Source organism: Nomascus leucogenys, chromosome 16 (assembly GCF_006542625.1).
Source record: "Nomascus leucogenys isolate Asia chromosome 16, Asia_NLE_v1, whole genome shotgun sequence".
NCBI lineage: Eukaryota > Metazoa > Chordata > Mammalia > Primates > Hylobatidae > Nomascus > Nomascus leucogenys.
This window is the reverse complement of record NC_044396.1, coordinates 23,355,659-23,368,298: the sequence shown is the minus strand read 5'-3', so window position 1 is coordinate 23,368,298 and position 12,640 is coordinate 23,355,659. Positions and strand designations below refer to the sequence as shown.

Here is a 12,640-nt window from a genome sequence, read left to right as displayed (position 1 = left end):
TCTTTCTTAAAGGGAAAATAGGAAGTCTTCTGAGTCATAACAGATGCATGCATAAATTTCTGTGAATCTTCATATGAAACACAAGCAAGATTTCACAGAGGCAGTGGAATTTGAACTGAGTCTTGAGAAATAAGCAATATCTGAACATGTAGAATGCAAAATAAAGGATGGGCAAGTGCTAATGCCCAGAGGGTAATACATATTAAATAACCAATAACCAATTGCTACTTGTGTTTCTTACACTAGGAGACAACTTGGAACTATTTATCCCAAATATTAATTTCCAATTTGGGTCCTGAGACTCAGTAACTTCAAAACATTTGACATTAACTTCCAGTCCTTTTTTTTCATTCCAGCCTATAATAATAATTTGTGTTGCTGCCCGCATCTCTCACTAAGTGTTAAGATAACTCTGGTTTAAAATATAAATAGTTGGAGAATAATTAGATATTTTGAGGTTAAGAAAGAAAATGGAACTTACAGAGGAAAGATAAATTATAGTTAGAAGTAACCTTGAGGTACTTCTTGCCCAATTTCTCATTTTACATATGAAAATATAAATTATGTGACATCCCAAAGTTGGGCACAATTGTAGTGGCAGAGCTGAGACTGGAACTCACAGTTCCTGACTTGCAGTGATTTTCTCCCTATGATAAATCTGATTTTGAAATATAGGATAAGAAAATTGCTTGTAGAATTAAAACCTGAGAACCTGAGTGTAATATAAGTGAAATAGAAAATTACTAAAATAATTTTACTTGGATGTCACTCCTAATTAATTTGAGAAGTAGGTAGGACATAAATAACAAATAAATGAAGTAATGTATACTCGAATAAACAAAGCTTAATCTAATATAGTCCTCATATATAGGGTTAATTGTTGAAAATCCACTAGTGCCAATAGACTATATATAAATATAGAAATAGCTTCAAATTCCCAATTTCTAAAAATATATGTGTAATATTTCACAGAAATGATTTTATGGTAGCTAATATAATTAAGGAAATGTGTATTTCATTCCATAAGTTAATTAAATATTTTAAGAAATTCTCAAAACAATGTATACATGGAGAGTTGCAACCAACCCTAAAAATAAATATTAATAAATATTGCAGGATAATTTTTGAAGATGATACAAATTTATTCAGTTAATACGGATGACAAAAATAAACAAAATAACATGATTAAATAGAACTTTCTGGAAATTTAATATACTAATGAATGTTATAAATATCCTGTGAATAATGTGAACAAGAGCAAATTTTGGTATTTAAAAAACCTATTTATTTATATTAGTTAAAATATGAATTAGTTGTATAATAACTTACTCTCTAGTTATTCTCCTTAGAATTCTTACAAATCCTGAAGAAATGGAGCTTTAAGTTTTTCGACTTTCATACCAGTATAGTTACTACTATGGACACCACTTGTTACTACTATTTACTACTAATAGCTGTCATTTTTGAGCACATTTTTATGCCAAGCACTGTGCTAAGTCCTTTCTCTACATTTTCTCACTTAATTCTAATAATATTTGTGCAAGTTTGTTATTATCACCCACATTTTACAGATGAGGAAACAAAGTCTCATGGGGAATAAGGAAATGATTCAAGTCAAGCAACCATTAAATAGCGCAGTTGGTACTTAGGCCCAGGCTTCTCTGATTCCAAAGCCCATGCTCTTGACTTCCATGCTACACCACCTCTGTTCAGTTGCCACATATGTACCGAGCCTCTAGATACTAACACTCTTTTAGATATTAGGGATGCCAAGAACAAAAGAACAGCTTCAGCCTTTCCAGACTTTCTCCAGAAGAGAAGACATTTAACTAAACAATTGCAATGGAATCTTACAGTTGCTGTGGCAGTAAGGCATAAGAACGTAGTCAGCTCATCAAAGAAGTCATATCCTTTCTACTTAGAAATTCCAAGGAAAGCCTTTTTATAAGAAGTGATGCTTGAGCTGAGACTAGAAGATAAAGAAATGTTGGTTGGATGAGAGAATGAATAGTTGTCCAGATTTCAGAAAAGACTAAGAACCATGACACGGCATGGGGAAAAGTATAGTTTTCAAATTGACTGAAGTGAGAAATACAGCTAGAGAAAAAGGCACATGTATTAGCAAATATTGTATGACTTTTGTTCACATTAATCACATATAAGAAAGGTTACAGTATATTCCATAGTTATTGAGATACTGTTGATGACCTTATAGTACTGAAAACATGGCCATATTTGTTCTCTGTGTTCACTCTGAATGTAAAGCGCAATGCCATGAAAGGGATCACACTGGGAAGAAGAAAACCAGTAAGGAGAATGTAACCATGACTCCCGGTGAGGGCTGGAGGGCCTTTTTAAAGATTTTACTTTTTCTGTTTTTAAAACAGATTTCTTGGGTTAGATGAACCTAAGAAAATATATAGAGTTCTGTTTATTTCTTATGTACTTTAAGTTACATGTTTACATCTGCAAATATCTCTGTAGTTGTTGGGTTATCATTGTCCATCAAACTCTTTCAAAGTAGTCATTACATCCTTTTCAAGTACACGTCTATTGAATAATTACCATATACCAGGCCCTGTCCATGAGAAGATAGTTAAATATCTAGGATTCTGAGTAAGACTGCTCTTCCTGTTCAGAAAAGTTGAGTACAGATCAGGAAACTGAGAAACAAATATAGCAATGTGGGGTTTGTCAAAGATATCTGGCACATAGGTATTTAATAAATAATAAAGGTGACCATTTACGATCATCATGGAAAAGGCAGATTATTCCAAAAAAAGGCTTTAATAAAGCCAGCTAATCATTTGGGGAAAAAAGGCCTGGTCAGTACTCCACTCTTTACACCAATATAAATTTTGGATGAATGGGAGATTTAATCATGAAAACTGAAAATAACCCAAAATTTGGGTGACTTACCTACCCAAAATTTGGCTGACTTAGAATGTAGAGGGATTTTCAGTAAATGATACCAAAGACAAAAATCCATAAGGAAAAGACAAATTTGACTATATAAAAACTTCCAACTTCTCTGCTATGAAATAACATATACATGGTGAAAGAAAAATAACTGTGAAAGTTGTGTTCAACACAAGTGAGAGATGAAAGGTTACTATACACAATAAAATATTAAAATGCATTCAGACTTGCTAATAATCTAAAAAGTACAAATAAAATGATAATGAGATATCATTTTAGCCTATCCAATTCAAAACTATTTTTTAAAAGTAAAGGATACAAAATTTCAGTTAGATAGGAGGAAGAAGCTAAAGAGACCTATTGTATAACATGGTGATTATAGTTTATAACAATATATTATATTCTTAAAAAATGCAAAGAGAATGGGCATTAAGTGTTCTCACCACAAAAATGGTAACTACATGAGGTAATGCCTATGACTGTAATCTGACTAATTAACTAGATTTAGTCATTCCACATGTAAATATACTTAAAAACAAAACTTCATGTTGTTTTGAAGAGAGACGGTAGGCATATATGTGTTGCATAACGATTTTAACTGTCAATTAAAAAAGCTATATAATATGAATGTGTGATATATTAATATCCTATAAAGCGATCATATTATAACTGTAGAATTATAATTATGTTATATTTTAATAATATAATAAAAGAGCCATTAAAATTGGTATAGTAATATTCCTGAATATGGAAGAAGCCTTTCGCATATTCTAGATAAAATTTCTTTCTTTTTTACATTTGCATTTTAAAATTTGTATTTTCTTTATTTCTTTTTTTAAAGACAGGGTCTTGCTCTGCCACCCTGACTAGAATGTGGTGGTGCAAAATCATCGTTCACTGTAACCTCAAACTCCTGGGCTCAAACGATCCACCTGCGTTAGCCTCCCAAACAGCTAAGACTGCAGATGTGCACCACCACACTCAAATAATTTTTAATTTTTTTTGTAGAGATGAGGTCTCACTGCATTGCCCAGGTTGGTGTCAAACTCCTGGCCTTGAGACATCTTCCCAACTTGGCCTCCCAAAGCTCTGAGATTACAGAGTTGCATTCATACTATATTTACATTTTATATGTGATGCATTTTTATATTCAGAGAAAACAAAAACTTCCATTTTGTAGGAAAAAATATCTGATGCATTTGGTGGAGACCTTTTATTACTATGGCAGATCTGGGTTCTAGGTATACCCATAACACTGTGTCACTAGTGTGAGGGAGCTAGACTAACTCCCACCCCAAAGCACCTCGTTCATTCCAGCTTTGGTCTGCTTTAGGTCTGGTGCTGAGTAGAGCTGGAATTAATCTTTGCCTTTTTAATTTGAGACAGCAGAAAGCAAGGACTAGTACTGCTTCTTAGTCACCACTCTGCCACCTCCATTCTTCCAACCGTTCAAACTCAAAACCCTGGAGTTTTGGGTGAACTTTGCTTTTCTTTGTCTTAGCCAACGTCAGTACTCACCATTCTTCCCTCCGTTCTTTTTCCTTCACTCGGATCAACATTATCATATTCTGGGGTCTCATAGGTATTGATAATGCAATAGCTTTCTAGTTGGTCTTGTTTCCCTCTGTCTTTTTCCCTTTAATTTATCCTGACACTGCTACTAAAATTCTTGAGAATATCAGGTTTCGTCTTAGTCATTTTCTATTACCTTTTGGATGGTGATTTCCTTTCTTTCTGTGCTTCAGATGAAAACTGTGAAACTTGTAGATGGCCAACTATTGTTCTATGTATGTGCAGTGAGCTTTTCAGTCTCATTTGTCTGTAGTATCCTGATGCACCTTTGATTGTCTTGCCTTCCTTTCTTACTTGTTGGCATCTCTTTTACCTATTTATCTTTTTGTATCTCTCGGTGGAATGAAGTATAAACATAAATATCATAAAGAAAAGTCAGATAACTCCAATAATTTTCAATACATTAGGCATTTTTGGAAAAAAAAATCCAGAGTTAAATTGTTCACACACTTTCAAGAGTCTAGTCATTGCTAATTTCTCCCCTTTGCTCAGTCATTTCTTAGCTTTGGCAGATTGGCCCATTTGTCCATTTGTCTTTTGACTCAAATAAAAATGGTATCTTTTATAGAAAGCTCTGTAAAGGATACCTTTATATGTGTATTTTCTTATTCTGTTATAAAATGACATGCTTCTTTTTCACATCTTCAACAGAAATAATATAATCTTGCAAGGCTTCTTCAACCTGAATCCTTGAGCTTAAACCGATGACCAGGATACAATGTGATATAAGGATTAAGTACTTGATCTTTAATGTTAAGATAGGGATTTATTTTAAAAAGCATGTTTCATAACTGATTCAGCTGGGTGTCTTGGGGAAAGTTACTTAACCATTTTAAGCTCGAGTTTCCTTCTCTGGAAAGTGCTACCATTTTTGAGCTATTTTCCTTCATTGAATGTCCTTTCCTTTCTGTCCACCTGCCCACCTTTTAAACATTTTAAACATCTTAAAGCCAATTTTCTGAGAGGACATGCAACTTTACTTCATTAAAGTATTTACTAAATTGCAAAATTTTATTTATTTATTATTATTTTTTTGAGACGGAGTCTCGCTCTGTCACCCAGGCTGGAGTGCAATGGCGCAATCTCAGCCCACCACAACCTCCACCCCCCAGGTTCAAGTGATTCTCTGCCTCAGCCTCCCAAATAGCTGGGACTACAGGCAGGCGCGACTATGCCTGGCTAATTTTTGTATTTTTAGTAGAGACGGGGTTTCACTATGTTGGCCAGGCTGGTCTGGAACTTCTGACTTTGTGATCTGCCCGCCTCAGCCTCCCAAAGTGCTGGGATTACAGACGTGAGCCACCGTGCCTGGCCTAATTGCAAAATTTTAGAAATAGAAACGTTTTGCTTTGTTCTAAGTGGCATTTTCCATTTTGTTTATTATGAATATTTTATGACAATTGTTATTCAAAGTTTGTATTCTCCAGAGTTTCTTTTTATTTAATTATAATGTGAAAGTTGACAACTGCAATTTTATTTTCATTTTAAGAATTTGTAGCAAAATACACAAATATTCAGATGAAGTTGAAATACAGGCTACTAAATCAGTTAGACTGATTTGGGGCAACTGAACCACTTTAGACATAGATATTCATCATCAGCTTCCCCCCTTCTACAATAAGATTTGAAATATGCCCCTTTTACTTCATGTAACAATTATATTTCAGATTGCCAATTATGGCTCCTTGAAATATAGTAAGAGTTTATATTAAACCATTTCTCATTGCTGTAATTTGAAGTCAATTTGATGTTGGCGTGGCCAGAAGATAACCTCAGAATGTCCTGCAAGATTTTGATGTGTAAATTATATAAATCATAGAAGAAGAAATCCAGAATTGGAATCTTGAATATTAACAGTTTACCTTATCAGAGATGCTAAAACCTCAACATAGCATTGGATAGTTAGTAATACTTTTAGTACATACTATGTTACTAATTCAAAGAGGGTGAAACTACACTGATATGAGTTGCTAAATATTATCCAATGCATTTCTTTTTTTTTTTTTTTTTTGAGACAGAGTCTCATGCTGTTGCCAGGCTGGAGTGCAGTGGTGCAATCTCAGCTCACTGCAGTCTCCAACTCCCTGGTTCAAGCGATTCTCCTGCCTCAGCCTCCTGAGTAGCTGGGATTATAGGCACATGCCACCACACCCAGCTAATTTTTGTATTTTTAGTAGAGACAGGGTTTCACCATGTTGGCCAGGATGGTCTTGATCTCCTGACCTCATAATCCACCCACCTTGACCTCCCAAAGTGCTGGGATTACAGATATCACCAACATGATTCCAGTTCCTTAAAGCTGTTCTCGTGGCTGTGTTTGATTGTTACTAGGACATTAGATAGTTTAGTTATACCACATCCAGTATAATCAACTTGAGTAAGATAGTTTGCAATGTATATATTACATTTTAAAAAATGGACTAAAGGTATATTTGGAAAGATGAGAACACCAATGTGTTTTTAGTCACATATTTATCAACAAGTTTTTGCGTCTGCCCAGTGATATAAAGTAACTCAGCATCACAAAGCAACAATATACATAAATTACAGTAATCAAAATTTATGTTAAGCACAGGCAGTGAATTGTGTAAGAATAAAGTATTTTTCGTCAGCTCAACAGTTACCAAGACTTTAGATTCACAGCCTTGGCTAAATGACCCTTCCCCACAGGAAGGGTTCTGTGGGGTTCCTTTATTGCCATTCAGTGGTGCTTGCTTGAGTAGAGCTTGAATCTGCCCATATGATAGGCACCTTTTGTATTATATAATGATCCTGGCCAAGTCGTGTGATTGGGTTGCCACCTTATGTCTCTAGTAAAGCAAGACACTAGGATTTGTGCTGAAAGGAAAAGAGATGCAGAAAGGGCACCCTGGAACTTAAAGATTGCTCTGTGTATGCCAGACACAGACATTGTAAGGACTGTGGCTTTCCCATCACTCACTGTACTTTTCCAACCAATATCTTCATGAGGTGACTGCAGTGATATTATTTCACTGTGTCAAAAAATGAAGTGACACCTAATAAAAATGCAAAGGAAAAAGCTGGAAACCAAAAGAAAATGGTTTCATGCTTCAAACAAAGGTAGAATATAATAAAATGTTGGGAGATGATGTGTACTTCAATAAAAGTTTATTAAGCTGAAAGAAATAATATGGTGTAGTATAATTTACTTAATTAGCGCCTAATTAGTAAATAAATGTATTTGGTTCTTAGATGGTGAGCCGTCTAGGTTCCTGTAGGATAATGATGGCTGTCAAAATTTGATCTCTCCAAATATCCTACAGAAAAATCAACAAGGAGAGTAAATAAAACTCTTTTCAAGCAAGCTTACAGAATAACTAGCAGACCAAGAATAGTGCACATTTCAATATACTTCTAAATGAGAAATAAGTTACAGGAAACCTACACGGCCAGTTCCAAAGCCCACGCTGGAACCAGTGTAGGCAGAGAGAGAAGTGAACAGGGGAGTGCAGCAGGATTCTCTTGGTGGCTGGGCATAAATAAGATCACTCCCAAGAAAAGAGGGAGAAGTACTGAGAACAGGTCTGGCAGCTGGTGGATGAGACCACTGTGTACTAGAGAATCGTAAGCAAGAATCTTAAAGGTATGCAGAGCAGAAGTGACAGTCTTAGGTATGCACTGCCTCAACGGGAGATTCTCAGAGGCTGAGACGTGAAGGGAATAAAATAAGCAGTTGGTAGAAGTTTGAGGTATTAAAGAAAGGAATGAGTATCTGAAAATCATATGACTTACCACTCCCTTTCTGGAAATAATTTTTTTAAATACATTTTATTACACCAAAAAAACAAAGTTCTATTGACATCAACAACAATAAAATTCAAATTCTTCTTTCCTAGACAGGCCAATTTTCTTGTTATTGAAGAAAACCCTCAGATAAGTTAAAATAAATAGAGGAACATCAGGCTGTATTCAAACACCATTACTGTAAGAAGAAAACAAAAAGTAAGTCTTTTTTAATCTGATGATTATAATTCCCAAATACAACCCACAACTCAAAAGAAATATTATTAAGCATTTGCATATGTGAAAGAACATTTCAAATTGAAAATTTAAAAACTCAGGATATGAATTAAAGAAAAGCTGAAGGATGTGACATAAGAGTTGATAAAATCAGGAAATTGAAGAGAAAGATACACCAAAAGAGGCCAAAGATTTTTTTTTAAATGAAAATAATTGGAAATCAGCTATTAAAATATGAATCTAAAAAAAGAAGGAAAAAGTACAAAAACAAAACAAAAAAACAAAAGAAAAAAGAAAACACTGAAAAATTTAAAAACATAAAATGTGAATCTATAAGAAGAAATTAATAACCATAATGTTAAGCTGAATTGTTGTAAATCATTTAATAAGCATAAAATGTTTTGTAGAATGACCCACACTTTCTCCTTCATAAAAATATAATGGTGTATTATCACAGGTGAGGTACACATTTTTTTCAGACAGTATGACATTCATTAATGAATTGAAAATTGGGAAATATTTATAAAATATTTCTTTGATGATGCCCAGAAATTGATCCTATACATATTATGAGGGGAATTATTTTGTTGTAAATATTTTCATTGCATGATATCTGTCCATACATATATATGTATATAGATTTTTTTTTCTCCAAAGACTCAAATCTTCTTGAGGAAAGACTTTGTTCTTTATTTATATTTATATTTCCAGAACATTTCATGATGCCACATGCATCCTAGGTGCACAGTTAACATTTGCTGCCTGAACTGTAGCATATATCAACCAGCTACTACTTACCTTATAACCGCGATATTCAAATTTTTAGTAGAGAGAAACTTGTTCTTTTATTATGTCTTGAAATTCATGGTGAACCTGGTAAGACCAGAGAGGGGTGTTGACTGAGCTTGGCAGAGAAGCAAGGGGGAAGATAGGGAAAGTGATAAAAAGTCAAGCCCTTTGAAGGCTGTAGTGGTAGGGTATGAGAGAGGAGAGGGAAATTTTAGAGCTTCTTCCATCAAGCTTAGTAGGAGTCAGCACATCCATGTGGGCACAGAGTGACAGCAATTCAGAAAACAGGCATGATGGTGGCTGCTCACACTCAGTTTGTGACTTCCAGATCTGTAATTAATATAATGAATTGGACATAGTCTAGTTTTATGACAATCTATAGCATGCATCTTGTTTCTTGTTACGAGTTTACAAGTTGTGGCTCAGAATTAGTGGTTCTACTGTGAACCATGGGGCTTTACCTAGGCTGACAAGGAGGTAAAGACCTCTTATACCATGTTAGGCACCGTAATGACCTGAGATGTGCAGCTGCTTTCTGTCATAGGTGCCGATGAACTATGCTTCAAAATGGCATGAGGCTACATAACCACATTGCTAGTTTTTCTCCTCTTGATGTATGGTTTGACAATTCCATGGTTAGTAGGTATACAGAAAATGCCTTAAACATTATGATGTTTTTATTATAGAGAACAGGAGAAACTCTCACCAACTGAACACTTACATAGCTTATAATTCATCCATGGACAACTCAAATAAAACATAACTTGATAAATGTAATTGAGTCCCCTCATGCATTGAATAAATTTGGGTCATTTTCTAATTCTATCAGAACCAGGAAATGTGACAAAATCAAATTGTAATATGCTTAAGTAGAAAAATATACCTCAGTTAATAATTTAAAATAGCTACATGTGTTTATACAATGCCTAGCCATTACATGTCTCAGACCATTAAATCTCTATGGCATTATCACAGAGTAGTTACCTCATTTCCATTGTACAGATGAGGAAACTGACACATAGGTTAATAGCTTATTCAAAATCACTCAGATAGTAGCTGCCAGAGTTTACATTAAGACAGCATGGCTCGGTGGGGCGTGGTGGCTCACGTCTGTAATCCTAGCACTTTGGGAGGCTGAGATGGGTGGATCACCTGAGGTCAGGAGTTCCAGACCACCCTGGCCAACATGGTGAAACGCTGTCTCTACTAAAAATACAAAAATTAGCCAGACGTGGTGGTGCGTGCCTGTAATCTCAGCTACCCAGGAGGCTGAAGCAGGAGAATCGCTGGAATCTGGGAGGCAGAGGCTGCTGTGAAGCTGAGATCGCGCCACTGCACTCCAGCCTGTGCACAGAGTGAGACTCCATCTCAAATAAATAAATAAATAAAAATAAAAATAAAAGACAGTCTGGCTCTATTGTGTGTGCCAAAGTACTGCATCACATTTGGTATTTCTCCTTAAAATTGATTTACACAGTAAAAGTGACAATAGAAAGCCAATATTTTAATTCATTGTGGAAGAATCAGTGACAGCAATGACTAAATTTTTAAATATTATTGGTCACTGTTTGCCAATATTATTGTAGACACACTAAATTTATATATTTCCTAAACCAGAATTGAGACAAATAAGTAATAAAAACTTCCCACAGTCTGTACATTTAGATAAAACAGGTAAAAAATTAAAAAGCAATTATGCTTTTGATGTTACTGTTTTTTAAAAATTAAATAATGTTTTCTAGAAAATTGTTCTATTTAAAATTCTCTTTAGCTTTGATCCTTCCAAAATTCCAATTAATGTCAATTGAGGTATTGCTGATTTTGAACTCTTCACTTCCTGAGATCTAGAATATCAAAAGTCTGGCCTCTTTCTTGCAATCAATTCTAATCAGCAGATATTTATTGAATGCCTATTAAGTGCAACACTGTTACTAAGAAATAAATATCTTCAAAGAACATGCATTTTTGTGGGGAGCTTTCATTCTTCAAGGTGATAGAAGAAATGTCACAAGGTGAAATATGTGAATTCATTTCCACATGAATAAAACAGACAGGATGTACTATGGCATTTCTGAAGGAGAGAGGTCTTTATACTTCAGCATTACGGATAAAAAAAGTTCTTATAGAAAGACCAACTTGAATTAGGCATTTCTAAGAACTTTTTAATCAGTAACTTTAAAACACTTTCCAGCTAAGCTATAGACTTTTGATTTTAACAGGCAGGAATAGAAAAGATATGATAAAAAGCTCAAATTTGAGAATGAACTGTATCCCAGTAACAGCATTGAGTGTTTACAAAAAGATGTGTTTTTTTAAAAAAATCAAAGCAATAGATACACATAGCTTCAGAATAAAATAATGGCAATAGGTTTATAAACAGAGTCAGCAGACACCTACCTCATTCCCTCCCTCCCTTGGTATTAAAAGGGAAAAATTATATTAAATATTAATTTTAATATTTACCTGTGTGTATTAAAATAATACAGATATGCTGTCATTTCTAAATATATATACTTTTATATATATATTTATTTTGGACATGATCTGTTGATTTTTTGTTATAGTAGTTACTCTGCTCACTTAAAAAAACGTATACATACACACATATACATGCTGAGTGTGATCAGTAAATTGGACTAAAATCTGTATGGAGGGCCTGGCGCGGTGGCTCATGCCTGTAATCCCAGCACTTTGGGAGGCTGAGGCAGGCAGATCATGAGGTCAGGAGTTCGAGACCAGCCTGGCCAATATGGTGAAACCCTATCTCTACTAAAAATACAAAAAAAACTAGCCGGGCATGGGGGTGCATGCCTGTAGTCCCAGCTACTCAGGAGGCTGAGGCAGGAGAATCGCTTGAACCCAGGAGGTGGAGGTTGCCATGAACCGAGATTGTGCCCCTGCACTCCAGCCTGGGCAATAGAGGGAGACTCTGTCTCAAAAAAAAAAAAAAAAAAATCTGTATGGAGGAGGTCTTACAAATATTAGTAACCACATTTTTTGTTTTTTTTCTTCAACTTTTAAGTTTTGGGGTACATGTGCAGGATATGCAAGTGTGTTACATAGGTAAACATGGGCCATGGTGGTTTGTTGTACAGATAAACCTATCACCTAGACATTAAGCCCAGCATCTACTAGCTATTCTTCCTGATGCCCTCCCTCCTCCCTCCCACACCCCCAATAGGCCCTAGTGTGTGTTGTTCCCCCCATGTGTCCGTGTGTTCTCATCGTTCAGCTCCCACTTATAAGTGAGAACATACGGTGTTTGGATTTCTGTTTTTGCATTAGTTTGCTGAAGATAATGGCTTCCAGTTCCATCCATGTCCCTGCAGCAGACATGGTCTTATTCCTTTTTATGGCTGCATAGTATTCCATAATGCAT

At 35.1% G+C, this 12,640-nt stretch overlaps 1 protein-coding gene across 8 annotated transcripts in view; it reads left to right on the top strand.

Annotated features, from left to right (window-relative positions):
* RALYL (RALY RNA binding protein like) overlaps positions 1-12,640 on the top strand; it is a 731,347-nt gene that overhangs the window by 47,661 nt on the left and 671,046 nt on the right. Inside the window, exon 2 of one of the 8 annotated variants that reach the window (XM_030795447.1) lies at positions 8,349-8,454. The exons of the other annotated variants lie outside the window; for them this stretch is intronic. The gene's annotated coding sequence lies outside the window, so the exon portion shown is untranslated. The remainder of the gene's footprint in view (positions 1-8,348; positions 8,455-12,640) is intronic. 8 annotated transcript variants of the gene reach the window in all.